Genomic DNA, 14,934 nt, shown 5'->3' with positions numbered 1-14,934 from the left:
GTTGCATAAAGTTGCAGAATTGGAAATATTTTCCAAATGAAATTCAAATATTTTCAAACACCCCATTTCATTTAAATAAATGGAAGAAGTCATGTCATCTTCTCTCCAGGGTTTTGTGATGAAAAGAATTTGAATTCACGGAGATCAAAAAGCAAATATGAAAGTTTGGGAAAGTCCTTTTATTCCCTCTCTTTTAACTTTCAAAAAGTTTCGAATTCACTCACTTTCAGACAATCAATCAAACAATCAACCAAATCTATCTAATTATTATAACATTCCAAAATTTAGAATTTTGGGATGTTACAGTGAAGCACATAGAGTATTCTAATAATTTCCGAATCATGTGTGTCTCTCTCAAAAGGTGTGTACAGCAAATATGATTGTGATAAACTAAAAAGAAAAGACTCAAATCATACAAGACGCTCCAAGCAAAACACATATCATGTGGTGAATAAAAATATAGCTCCAAGTAAAGTTACCGATAGAAGTAGACGAAAGAGGGGGTGCCTTCAGGGGCATCCCCAAGCTTTGGCTTTTTGGTGTCCTTAGATTATCTTGGGGGTTCCATGGGCATCCCCAATCTTAGGCTCTTGCCATTCCTTGTTCCATAATCCATCAAATCTTTACCCAAAACTTGAAAACTTCACAACACAAAACTTAAAGTAGAAAATCTCGTGAGTTCCGTTAGCGAAAGTAAACAAAAGACCACTTCAAGGTACTGTAATGAACTCATTCTTTATTTATGTTGGTGCTAAACCTACTGTATTCCAACTTCTCTATGGTTTTTAAACTATTTTACTAGCCATAGATTCATCAAAATAAGCAAACAACACACGGAAAACAGAATCTGTCAAAAACAGAACAGTCTGTAGTAATCTGTAGCTAGCACAAGATCTGGAACCCCAAAAATTCTAAAATAAATTGCTGGACGTGAGGAATTTATCTATTAATCATCTGAAAAAATAATTAAATAAATATCACTTTCCAAATAAAAATGGCAGCAGTTCTCATGAGCGCTAAAGTTTCTGTTTTTTACAGCAAGATTAACAAGACTTTCCCCAAGTCTTCCCAACGGTTCTACTTGGAACAAACACTAATTAAACCAAAAAAAACCAAAACAGAGGCTAGATAAATTATTTATTACTAAACAGGAGCAAAAAGCAAGGAATAAAAATAAAATTGGGTTACCTCCCAACAAGCGCTATCGTTTAACGCCCCTAGCTAGGCATAAAAAGCAAGGATAGATCTAGGTATTGCCATCTTTGCTAGGCAATCCATAAGTGGGTCTCATAATAGATTCATAAGGTAATTTAATTTTCTTTCTAGGAAAGTGTTCCATGCCTTTCCTTAACGGAAATTGGAATCTAATATTTCCTTCCTTCATATCAATAATTGCACCAATCGTTGTAAGGAAAGGTCTACCAAGAATAATAGGACATGAAGGATTGCAATCTATATCAAGAACGATAAAATCTACGGGCACATAATTCTTATTTGCAACAATAAGAACATCATTAATTCTTCTCATAGGTTTCTTAATAGTGGAATCCAAAAGGTGCAAGTTTAGAGAGCAATCATCAAAATCACGAAAACCTAACAAATCACACAAAGTCTTTGGAATCGTGGAAAGACTAGCACCCAAATCACAGAAAGCATAGCATTCATGATCTTTAATTTTAATTTTAATAGTTGGTTCCCACTCATCATAAAGTTTTCTAGGGATAGAAACTTCCAACTCAAGTTTTTCTTCATAAGATTGCATCAAAGCATTAACGATATGTTTGGTAAAAGCTTTATTTTGACTATAAGCATGAGGAGAATTTAGCACGGATTGTAACAAGGAAATACAATCTATCAAAGAGCAGCTATTATAATTAAATTCCTTGAAATCCAAAATAGTAGGTTCATTAACATCTAGAGTTTTTATCTCTTCAATCCCACTTTTATCAAATTTAGCATCAAGATCTAAAAACTCTGAATTTTTGGAACGCCTTCTAGGTAAAGGTGGATCATATTCAGTCCCATTATTATCAAGATTCATATTGCAAAACAAAGATTTAATAGGGGACACATCAATAACTTTTAGATCTTCATCTTTATTATCATGGTAACTAGAAGAACACGCTTTTATAAAGGAATCTTTCTTAGCACGCATCCTAGCGGTTCTTTCTTTGCACTCATCAATGGAAATTCTCATGGCTTTGAGAGACTCATTGATATCATGCTTACATGGAATAGATCTAAGTTTCAAAGAATCAACATCAAGAGAAATTTATCAACGTTCCTAGCCAACTCATCAATCTTAAGCAATTTTTCTTCAATCAAAGCATTGAAATTCTTTTGCGAAGTAATAAATTCTTTAATATTAGATTAAAAATCAGAGGGCATCTTATTATAATTTACATAAGAATTGTTCTAGGAATTACCATAATTATTAGAGGAATTACTAGGATAAGGCCTAGGATTAAAATTTCCTCTATACGCGTTGTTACCAAAATTGTTCCTACCAACAAAATTCACATCCATAGATTCATTATTATTCTCAATCAAAGTAGACAAAGGCATATCATTAGGATCGGAAGAGACACTTTTATTAGCAAATAATTTCATAAGTTCATCCATCTTTCCACTCAAAACATTAATTTCTTCTATCGCATGCACTTTCTTATTAGTAGATCTTTCAGTGTGCCATTGAGAATAATTAACCATAATATTATCTAGGAGTTTAGTAGCTTCTCCTAAAGTGATTTCCATAAAAGTTCCTCCCGCGGCCGAATCTAAAAGATTTCTAGAAGCAAAATTCAATCCGGCATAAATTTTTTGTATAACCATCCACAAATTCAAACCATGAGTAGGGAAATTACATATCATTAATTTCATCCTCTCCCAAGCTTGTGCAACATGTTCATGATCAAGTTCCTTAAAATTCATAATATCATTTCTAAGAGAGATGATCTTAGCGGAAGGAAAATATTTACAGATAAAAGCATCTTTGCACTTATTCCAAGAGTCAATACTATTTTTAGGCAAAGACAAAAACCAAGCTTTAGCATGATCTCTAAGCAAAAAAGGAAATAGCTTCAATTTAACAATATCATTGTCCACATCTTTCTTCTTTTGCATATCACACAAATCAACGAAGCTATTTAGATGGGTAGAGGCATCTTCACTAGGAAGGCCGGAAAACGGATCTTTCGTGACAAGATTCAGCAAGGCAACATTAATTTCACAAGATTTAGCATCGGTAAGAGGAGCGATCGGAGTGCTAATAAAATCATTGTTGTTGGTATTGTCAAAGTCACACAATTTAGTGTTATCTTGAGCCATCGTGACAGGCAAGCAATCCAACACACAAGCAAACGAGGAACGGGCAACAAGAGGCAAATAGAGAAAGAGAGGGAGGATAGAGAGAGAGGGGGGGGCGAATAAAACGGCAAGGGTGAAGTGGGGGAGAGGAAAACGAGAGGCAAATGGCAAATAATGTAATGCGGGAGCTAAGGGTTTGCGATGGGTACTTGGTATGTTGACTTTTGCGTAGACCTCCCCGGCAACGGCGCCAGAAATCCTTCTTGCTACCTCTTGAGCACTTGCGTTGGTTTTCCCTTAAAGAGGAAAGGGTGGTGCAGCAAAGTAGCATAAGTATTTCCCTCAGTTTTTGAGAACCAAGGTATCAATCCAGTAGGAGGCTACGCGTGAGTCCCTCGCACCTACACAAAACAAATAAATCCTCGCAACCAATGCTTTAAGGGATTGTCAATCCCTACACGGTCACTTACGAGAGTGAGATCTGATAGATATGATAAGATAATATTTTTGGTATTTTTATGATAAAGATGCAAAGTAAAATAAAAGCAATGAAAATAACTAAGTATTGGAAGATTAATATGATAAAGATAGACCCGGGGGCCATAGGTTTCACTAGTGGCTTCTCTCAAGATCATAAGTATTTTACGGTGGGGGTGAACAAATTACTGTTGAGCAATTGACAGAATTGAGCATAGTTATGAGAATATCTAGGTATGATCATGTATATAGGTATCACGTCTAAGACAAGTAGACCGACTCCTGCCTGCATCTACTACTATTACTCCACACATCGACCGCTATCCAGCATGCATCTAGAGTATTAAGTTCAAGAAAACAGAGTAACGCTTTAAGCAAGATGACATGATGTAGAGGGATAAACTCATGCAATATGATGAAAATCCCATCTTGTTATCCTCGATGGCAATAATACAATACGTGCCTTGCTGCCCCTACTGTCACTGGGATAGGACACCGCAAGATTGAACCCAAAGCTAAGCACTTCTCCCATTGCAAGAAAGATCAATCTAGTAGGCCAAACCAAAATGATAATTCAAAGAGACTTGCAAAGATAACCAATCATACATAAAATAATTCAGAAAAGATTCATATATTGTTCATAGATAAACTTGATCATAAACCCACAATTCATCGATCTCAACAAACACACCGCAAAAGAAGATTACATCGAATAGATCTCCACAAGAGAGGGGGAGGACTTTGTATTGAGATCCAAAAAGAGTGAAGAACCCATCTAGCTAATAACTATGGACCCGAAGGTCTGAGGTAAACTACTCACACTTCATCGGAAGGGCTATGGTGTTGATGTAGAAGCCCTCCATGATCGATGCCCCCTCCGGCGGAGCTCTGGAACAGGCCCCAAGATGGGATCTCGTGGATACAGAAAGTTACGGCTGTGGAATTAGGGTTTTGGCTCCGTATCTGATCTTTTGGGGGTACGTAGGTATATATAGGAGGAAGAAGTACGTCGGTGGAGCAACAGGGGGCCCACGAGGGTGGAGGGCACGCCTAGGGGGTAGGCGCGCCCCCCTACCTCGTGGCCTCCCTGTTGGTTGCTTGACGTAGGGTCCAAGTCTCCTGGATCTTGTTCGTTCCAAAAATCACGTTCCCGAAGGTTTCATTCCGTTTGGACTTCGGTTGATATTCCTTTTATTCGAAACCTTAAAATAGGAAAAAAAACAACAATTCTGGGCTGGGCCTCCGGTTAGTATGTTAGTCCCAAAAAATAATATAAAAGTGTATAATAAAGCCCAATAATGTCCAAAACAGTAGATAATATAGCAGGGAGCAATCAAAAATTATAGATACGTTGGAGACGTATCAATGACCGGTTGTTGTGCGGGAGAAGATGGCTGGCTCGCTCGTAGAAACAATTGCGCGGGCGATCCTGGCATTTCAGAAATCAGGGACGGCAACGGCAAGCCACTATGCAATAAAGACAAGCGTCGCAACAATAATGCAGGAACCCAAGACAAAATGGTTAACACCAGATTTAGTTGCTCCAAAACCGGTAAACGGAAGAAGCCATTTAAGGCAAATAGAGATGGCCCATCCAGTCTAGACAAGATACTGGATCGGCCCTGTCACATCCATGGTAGCCCCGACAAACCCGCCAACCATACCAATAGAAATTGTTGGGTTTTCAAACAAGCCGGCAAGCTCAGTGCCGAACACAAAGGGAAGGGGCCGCACAGTGACAGTGGAGAAGAGGAGGCTCGCCTACCGAGCACCGGGGGACAGAAGCAATTTCCCCCCGAAGTAAAAACAGTAAACATGATATACGTGACACATACCTCTGAAAGGGAGCGCAAGCATGGACTACGAGACGACCACGCCATAAAGCCGGTTGCCCCAACATTCAACCCATGGGTGGCCTGCTCTCGATCACTTTTGATCACGGGGACCACCCAACCAGTATCCATCAGGGAGGTTTGGCAGTCCCGGTCCTCGATCCAATTATATGCGGATTCCATCTCACGCGAGTCCTCATGGATGGCGACAGTAGCCTCAATTTACTCTATCAAGATACCGTCTGCAAAATGGGCATTGACCGTTTGAGGATCGGGCCCACCACAACTACCTTCAAGGGAGTGACACCCGACCCAGAAGCTCACGGCACATGCTCAATCTCACTGGAAGTCGTCTTCGGTTCACCGGAAAACATCCGACGCGAAGACTTCATCTTCGATATTGTCCCATTCCGCATTGGCTACCACGCATTGCTCGGGCGGACCGCTTTTGCTCGTTTCAATGTGGCCCCAAACTACACCTATCCAAAGCTTAAGATGTCAGGTCCATGCGGCACCATAACGATCAACGGAAATGCGGAACGCTCCCTCCGCACCGAGGGGCACACTATGGCACTCACAGCCGAAGTGCAAGGCGACCTCCTCAAGCCACATATCTCATCGGTCATTAAACCACCGGCCTCTACTACATAGAACCGGTCAATTTTAGAGATGGATTAGCAGCTCCGCCTCCGTCATTCGCCTCTTATACCTGCGGATTTTGCACCGCGCATACATAATTATGCACTCAAAATACCTTGGTCATCGGTGGAGGCACACTATGGACAGGCCTACAAAGTGGTTCGTCCGGATTTTAGCCTTTTCTCCTTTTTTCTAACTATTTTCTTACCTTTTTTCCACAGGTGAATCAATACATGTCCGTCCTATGGTCCTGAAAGGACTCCTTTATGAGCCCAACTTTCCTCCAAATAACCAGGGAAGCATTTTCGCGGAAACACAGGCAATGCAGACGTGCGACAGGAGGTCCAAAAGATTTTTTGTAGACCAAAAACTCTATTTGAAACCTGAACAGAGCCTTTTTTCCTCAGCCCTCGACCCCTGGCACGTAACATGGCCTGGGTGGTGTCATAATCTGTAAAGATTATGTTCGACGTATCAATCAGATTTTAGTGAACATAATCCGTCTTCAGTATTTGCTTTCCCGCATACAAATGTACCTGGCTTCTTCGGTTGTTTCATGCAGACACCTCAGCACAAATCGCCAGGGGCTTGATACCGCAACATATGGGTTGCCGAAAAAGTCCGAATAGCTCTATAGCATACTTTGGCGTCACAAGTTTGGCATTATATGCATCAGCTCCGAATCATGTCTTTGGTCAATAGTTGGGTTGCCCGGCTCCTGTGCTTGCTACCCTACGTTCCATGTTATCGGCTAGGGTAGTAAAGGGAGAACTACCGCAATTGTGTTTCTGGTTCACCTGGTCAAACATCTCAGTAGAGAAAGCCGAAAACTGACTGTCATGATGCGGCGAGAGCTGGTCAATCACTCGGTGACTTATCAAAATCTTTTGTGATTTCTTCCGTATTACACGAAGGACCGTTTTATCTGGTCACCTATGTAACGCACCCGTATTCGGATAACTGCGTACATACCAGGGGCTACATCATAGACCCACCGTAAAACTCCTATGGCTAAGTGAAGGTGTTAAAGCCCTATAGTCCGATTGCCTAGTTCGCCGCAGTGACACCTCCGTTCCGGACCAAGACGTTGGGTTAAGAGTGCTCAGGTGCTATTCCGAACACCCCCGTATCTTATGCGAGGGGGCCGAAGCCGACGAATGGCAAACTTTCAGGTTATAAGAAACGGCCGCAAAGGAGGAAATAATAGCAAAGGTATATAACACAACTTTAATGTATCATAATATTGTTTTTACAATTTTGGTACATTTACTCAAATATAATATCCTTCGAGCACTGACCCTCTATCAAGCGGGCGCCCTCTAGGACGTCCTCCAAATAATGCTCCGTCATGCGATGGTCCTTGCCTCCAGGCGGACCCTTGGTTGCAACATCGGTGGCCTTCATCTTTGCCCAGTGCATCTTGACGCGGGCGAAGGCCATCCGAGCACCTTCTATGCACGCCGACCGCTTGACGGCGTCAATACGCGGCACTACATCGACAAGCCGCTGTACCAAACCAAAATAGCTTCCCGAAACAGGTTCGGCTAGCCATAGCCGAACCACGACGTCCTTCATGGCAGCTCCAGACATCTTGTGTAGCTCGGCCCACTGGGCCATCTGATCGTCCAGCAGCGCCGGACGCCTTGCCACGTCGAATTGCAACCAGAAAAGCCTCTCCGCCGCATGCCTTCCTGTGCTTGGAAGAACTGTGCCGCATCGGAAACACTCTTCGGCAGATCCAAGAGCGCGTCTGGAGAACTCCACATACTTTGGGTCGCCGAACTTAGTCTGTAAAAGAAAGGGCTTACCAACCGTTATCTCCCCTGCCTGTCGGATCTCCTCCCGAGCCACTCTAGGTCCGGATCGCGCTTCTTTCACCTCTAGTAAGGCCTGGTCGAGTTTGGCTGCCTTAGCTTTGTTATCCTCCTCGAGAGATTTACACCTGCTAGTGACATCCTTCACCTCACGCTCCATGGTAGATATTCTCTCCTGGTACTGGCGCTGAGCGGCCTGTTCGGCCTTTAAATCCACAGCCGCCTTCTTGGCAGCCACATCGCTCACTCTGGCCTGCTCCTTGGCCCGGGCAAGTTTAGCCTGAAGGGTCTCAACTGCGGCAGCACCATCTATAGTTATGCATATCACAGTTTATGATTTTTAGCCTCGTGCTCATACTAGTATACATGCATAAACAAAGCTGCCCCAACACATACCTTGTGCCTTGTCGAGCCGCCTGTTAATGAGAGTGATGTCCTCATCCGCTAACTCAAGTTTTTGCTTTAGATCTACAACTTCTATAGCTTGGGCGGTCTCCATGGATGCAACAACCTGTGTTCGCATTAATTATGTTACTTCCTGAGCATATCTTTTTGATCCTCTGATCGCCTCCCTGTGGAAGCCGACCAGAGCCTCAGGGGCTACTATCTATACACGAGCGCATTGTGCATGTAGAAATGGTTAAGCTATTACATTGCATACCTCGAAGCCTCTCAATAGGCCCATGAAAGCTTCATTCAATCCGCTTCTTGCGAACATAATCCTTTCAACTACCGTACCCATTAAGGTATGATGTTCCTCGGAGATAGACACACTTTTTAATGTGTTCATCAGAGTATCCGGCACCTCCGGATTCTTGGAGGCTGTTGCGTGAGTATGCATTCCCTTCAAAGGGGTACATCGGCTAGACCCTTGAGTCGTCTTCGGCTGTAGTCCGGATAGTTCGGGGCCTTCATTGCTGGCCTCCGTAGGGGCTGCGCCCCTGGACCCTTCAGATCGAAGTACCACCCACGGGTGTGGTTTTCATTGTCCCCCACGCCGCTTGATGGTCAGGGGAGATTCTCCGAGATGACACCTCGAAGTCGTCCGCCCTAAAAGGCGAGGAAGCATGAGGAGGCGTCTCGCTTTCCATCATCCCCGAAGATAAGTCCCCTGATGAGGAGGACTTTCGGGGTGGACTGTGGGCCAAATTGCAAGCATATAGTTTATATGTTATCTCTGCAACCCGAAAAGAATGGGACATGTCTAGAGCATCCTTGTTCACTTACAATTCGGCAAGGGGCATGTCCTTAGAGAGGTGCCTTGCGACGACATCGGCTTCGGAACCCGAACCATATGATAGGGATACCTTCCCTCTCTTGGGTGCTTCCACTTTCAAGTCTTCGGATGCAGTCCTTTTCCTCCCGTAAGGGGAAGGGATGTCACCTTCTCTTTCCCCTTCGTCTTTCGAAGAGGGAGCTTCAGTCTCTCCGAACATAATGTCCGGAATACCTATAGAGTGGAGGCCACTTTCAGCCTCTTCGCTCTTCTTCTTCTCCTCTTGCGCTGGCACTTGATACGGCGCCGGGACCAGCATCCTCGTCAACACGGGATCGGCCGAGTCTTCGGGAAGTGGAGCTGAACCCCTAATTCGTTCCACCTTCTTTATCCAGCCCTGGTCAAAAATAGAGTTCTCAGTACATTTCTATGGGATACTCAAACAGTTGTGGTTAGAAATTGGGTGCTTACCGAGGTATCCGGATGGTTGCAGTCAAGGCCGATGTCCTCTAATGTGTCCGACCACTGCTTTAGAGTCTTGAAGAATAGTTTCCACATCCCTTCGTGCGTTGTGCCGAAGAATTGCTGAAGGGTCCGCGGTCTTTCCGGATTGAACTCCCACATGTGGAGAGGTCGTCGCTGGCATGGGAGGATCCGGCAGACTAGCATCACTTGGATGATGTTTATAAGGCCAACGTCCCTTTCAAGGACACTCCGGATACGACTTTGAAGCATCTGTACTTCATCAGCTGATCCCCAGTCGAGCCCCTTATTTATCCATGATGCGAGCCGCGGTGGAGGGCCAGATCGGAACACAGGTGCAGCTACCCATTTGGTGTCGCGGGGTTCGGTGATATAGAACCACTCCTGTTGCCATGAGTCAGAGGTTTCCATTAAGGTACCTTTTGGCCAGCTAGTGTAGGCGAGCTTGCACACCATGGCACCGCCGCACTCCGCTTGCTCCCTGTTAACCAGCTTCAGCTTCACATTGAAAGTCTTGAGCCATAGGACGAAGTGCGGGGGGATGCGGAGAAAAGCTTCGCACACGACGACGAACGTCGAGATGTGGAGAAAAGAGTCTGGAGCTAGATTGTGAAAATCTAGCCCATAATAGAACATGAGGCCGCGAACAAAGGGGTGAAGAGCGAACCCTAGCCCACGGAGGAAGTGGGAGATGAATACAACCCTCTCGCCGGATCTTGGTGTGGGGATGACCTGCCCTTTAGTAGGGAGCCTATGGGGGATTTTCGTAGTCAGGTACCTCGCCTTCTGAAGCTTCGCGATATCCTCCTCGGTCAGGAGGCTGCCCACCTACCTTGGGAGATGGATCCGTACATAACTAGAGGGCCTGGTAACAATGGAAGAAATCATATCCTGGGCGCTGGAGCCTGGGGTTGGGAAGGTTGAGGAAGAGGTAGGCGTGGGGGGAGAAAGATAGATCTGTACCCCGTTATAAAGACGAAGAATATCGAACGCCTCCTCACGGGCCTTAAAGCTCGCCTATTCCCAAGAGATCGCCAACAACACGATTGGATTATCCACATCCATATTAATGAGGATCCCGCAATAAGGGGACACGATCCCTGCTTCGACAAGATGTGCCAATGAAAACCGCGTCTCAAAACATGGAGCGGGTGGTTAAAAAACGGTTCGAAATAATGACCAGGCGGAGACGTGGCATCTCACTACAGAAAATGTCACTAGATGGGACTTGTTAAATATTATACTCTTGGCGGAGCTTGTTTTGCAGAGCCCGACACGTTCTCTGTGTTCGAGGACTACTTTGAAGTATTCGGAGGAGGAACCCGCCTTGCAATGCCGAAGACAATCTGCACGCCGAACACATCGTCATTGAAGCATGGTTCAGGGGCTACCGAGGGAGTCCAGGATTAAGGGGTCCTCGGGCGTCCGGCCTATGTGACATGGGCCGGACTGATGGGCCATGAAGATACAAGATAGAAGACTTCCTCCCGTGTCCAGATGGGACTCTCCTTTGCGTGGAAGGCAAGTTTGACGTTCGGATATGAAGATTCCTTCCTGTGTAAACCGACTCTGTACAACCCTAGACCCTTCCAGTGCCTATATAAACCGGAGGGTTTAGTCCGTAGAGGCAATCACAATCATACAGGCTAGACATCTTGGGTTTAGCCATAACAATCTCGTGGTAGATCAACTCTTGTAATCCTCATATTCATCAAGATCAATCAAGCAGGAAGTAGGGTATTACCTCCGTCGAGAGGGCCCGAACCTGGGTAAACATTATGTCCCCGTCTCCTGTTATTATCGACCTTAGACGCACAGTTCGGGACCCCCTACCCGAGATCCGCCGGTTTTGACACCGGCAACGACAAGGGCCTAGACAAGAGCTAACGACACTGCATGTGTCGGCACCCTTTGGCAATGGCTCAACAGAGGTTATAAATTTTCCTCGAGGAAATTGATAATGAGTGAGCCTTATCCATCTAGATATCTTACATTTTAGTCCTATGATTATAGTATATTATATATTTGTCCCTACATCTCACACCCACGCCATTAGGCTTGCCACACTTTCTAGTTTAGCCCCCAAATTCTATGATATTTGCGAACAAGTTCTAGTTTTTTACAAAAGGAAACAAAGAAGCCATCAAATTGATTTTACCATCCTCATTCTAGTAAGTTTTGACAAGGATTTTACAGTGATCCAGTAGACAAGCTGGTATCAACGCTAAACAACGATATCGAGGGGCCTTAGACCTCAAATAGTGTCATGACAAAAGGAGGAGAACACACAATATGGAGCTAACCTTGGGCGTCGATGCTCGATCTAGTAAAGAACACCAATAGTGTGATGACAAGTGGACGGACGTGGCAACACATAACAGACCACATTATGTGTTGGGGAACGTAGCAGAATTTTAAAATTTTCTACGCATCACCAAGATCAATCTATGGAGTCATCTAGCAACGAGGGAGATAGGAGTGCATCTACATATCCTTGTAGATCGCACGCGGAAGCGTTCAAGAGAACGGGGTTGATGGAGTCGTACTCGACGTGATCCAAATCACCGATGACCTAGCGCCGAACAGACGGCACCTCCGCGTTCAACACACGTACGGTTGGGAAGACGTCTCCTCCAACTTGATCCAGCAAGGGGGAAGGAGAGGTTGATGAAGATCCAGCAGCACGACGGCGTGGTGGTGGAAGCAACGGTGATCTCGGCAGGGCTAAGCCAAGCTCAGGGAGAGGGAGGAGTGTCACGGGAGGGGGAGGGAGGCGCCAGGGGCTAGGGTGCGGCTGCCCTCCCCCCACTATATATAGGACCCCTAGGTGGGGCGCCGGCCCTAGGAGATTGAATCTCCAAGGGGGGGCGGCGGCCAAGGGGGTGGAGTGCCCCCCAAGCCAAGTGGGGCGCCCCCACCCCTAGGGTTTCCAACCCTAGGCGCAGGGGAAGGTCCAAGGGGGGCACACCAGCCCACTAGGGTTTGGTTTCCTTCCCACTTTAGCCCATGGGGCCCTCCGAGATAGGTGGCCCCACCCGGTGGACCCCCGGGACCCTTCCGGTGGTCCCGGTACAATACCGATTACCCCCGAAACCTTCCCGATGGCCGAAACTTGACTTCCTATATATAAATCTTCACCTCCGGACCATTCCGGAACTCCTCGTGACGTCCAGGATCTCATCCGGGACTCCGAACAACTTTCGGGTTACCGTATACTAATATCTCAACAACCCTAGCATCACCGAACCTTAAGTGTGTAGACCCTACGGGTTCGGGAGACACGCAGACATGACCGAGACGACTCTCCTGTCAATAACCAACAGCGGGATCTGGATACCCATGTTGGCTCCCACATGCTCCTCGATGATCTCATCGAATGAACCACGATGTCGAGGATTCAATCAATCCCGTATACAATTCCCTTTGTCAATCGGTACGTTACTTGCCCGAGACTTGATCGTCGGTATCCCAATACCTCGTTCAATCTCGTTACCGGCAAGTCACTTTACTCGTACTGTAATGCATGATCCCGTGATCAACCACTTGGTCACATTGAGCTCATTATGATGATGCATTACCGAGTGGGCCCAGAGATACCTCTCCGTCATACGGAGTGACAAATCCCAGTCTCGATTCGTGCCAACCCAACAGACACTTTCGGAGATACCTGTAGTGTACCTCTATAGTCACCCAGTTACATTGTGACGTTTGGCACACCCAAAGCACTCCTACTGTATCCGGGAGTTGCACAATCTCATGGTCTAAGGAAATGATACTTGACACTCGGAAAAGCTATAGCAAACGAACTACACGATCTTTGAGCTATGCTTAGGATTGGGTCTTGTCCATCACATCATTCTCCTAATGATGTGATCCCGTTATCAATGACATCCAATGTCCATAGTCAGGAAACCATGACTATCTTTTGATCAACGAGCTAGTCAACTAGAGGCTCACTAGGGACGTGTTGTGGTCTATGTATTCACACATGTATTACGATTTCCTGATAACACAATTATAGCATGAACAATAGACTATTATCATGAACAAAGAAATATAATAATAACCATTTTATTATTGCCTCTAGGGCATATTTCCAACAGTCTCCCACTTGCACTAGAGTCAATATTCTAGTTACATTGTGATGAATCAAACACCCATGCAGTTCTGGTGTTGATCATGTTTTGCTCTAGGGAGAGGTTTAGTCAATGGATCTGCCACATTCAGGTCCGTATGTACTTTACAAATATCTACGTCTCCATTTTGAACACTTTCACGAATGGAGTTGAAGCGACGCTTGATATGCCTGGTCTTCCTGTGAAACCTGGGCTCCTTGGCAAGGGCAATAGCTCTAGTGTTGTCACAGAAGAGAGTCATCGGGCCCGACGCATTGGGTATGACTCCTAGGTCGGTAATGAACTCCTTCGCCCAGATTGCCTCTTGCGTTGCCTCCAAGGCTTCCATGTACTCCGCTTCACATGTATATCCCGCCACAACGCTTTGCTTGCAACTGCACCAGCTTACAGCCCCACCATTCAAAATGTACACGTATCCGGTTTGCGACTTAGAGTCATCCAGATCTGTGTCGAAGCTAGCATCGATGTAACCCTTTACGACGAGCTCTTCGTCACCTCCATAAACGAGAAACATATCCTTAGTCCTCTTTAGGTACTTCAGGATATTCTTGACCGCTGTCCAGTGTTCCATGCCGGGATTACTTTGGTACCTTCCTACCAAACTAACGTCAAGGTTTACATCAGGTCTGGTACATAGCATAGCATACATGATAGACCCTATGGCCGAGGCATAGGGGACGACACTCATCTTTTCTCTATCTTCTGCCGTGGTCGGGCATTGAGCCGTGCTCAATCTCATACCATGCAATACAGGCAAGAACCCCTTCTTTGACTGATCCATTTTGAACTTCTTCAATATCTTGTCAAGGTATGTACTCTGTGAAAGACCAATGAGGCGTCTCGATCTATCTCTATAAATCTTGATGTCTAATATATAAGCAGCTTCTCCAAGATCCTTCATTGAAAAACACTTGTTCAAGTAGGCGTTTATGCTTTCCAAGAATTCTATATCATTTCCCATCAACAGTATGTCATCCACATACAATATGAGAAATCCTACAAAGCTCCCACTCACTTTCTTGTAAATGCAG

This window comes from Triticum urartu, chromosome 7, assembly GCF_003073215.2.
Source record: "Triticum urartu cultivar G1812 chromosome 7, Tu2.1, whole genome shotgun sequence".
Taxonomy (NCBI): domain Eukaryota; kingdom Viridiplantae; phylum Streptophyta; class Magnoliopsida; order Poales; family Poaceae; genus Triticum; species Triticum urartu.
Note: the sequence above shows the minus strand (reverse complement) of the source record.